Source organism: Penaeus monodon, chromosome 28 (genome assembly GCF_015228065.2).
Source record: "Penaeus monodon isolate SGIC_2016 chromosome 28, NSTDA_Pmon_1, whole genome shotgun sequence".
Classification (NCBI taxonomy): domain Eukaryota; kingdom Metazoa; phylum Arthropoda; class Malacostraca; order Decapoda; family Penaeidae; genus Penaeus; species Penaeus monodon.
Window position 1 is genome coordinate 28,245,720 of NC_051413.1, and position 405 is coordinate 28,246,124.

A 405-nucleotide genomic window follows, 5' to 3' on the forward strand; every position below is an offset into this window, starting at 1 on the left:
CATGGTTTGTACGAATGTCTAGTTTCTTTCTCATGTATAATCGTATCTCTCTGTATTTCTTTTCTTAGAGTACTTGTCGTTATATTGCGACATCAGATTTACACTATTAAAGCCGAAGTTTTCGTGTTATACAAAGATTCAGTTACCTAAAATATTTACGTCTCTCTATTTCAGTAACTGAAACAATCCATTAGGACTAATTTTTATCCCATGATATCATGGTTTTTACAGAATGTCTCAGTGTTTCTTTCACATGTTAAACCTCGAGTATCTCTCTGTATTTTGTTCTGTCTGTCAGAGTATTATCTCTCTATATATATTTTCTATTTACTATTTACTACTCATTACAGAGGCACTGAATTAATGATCTGACCTATGATGACCTAATAACTCGAAAGCGAGCTT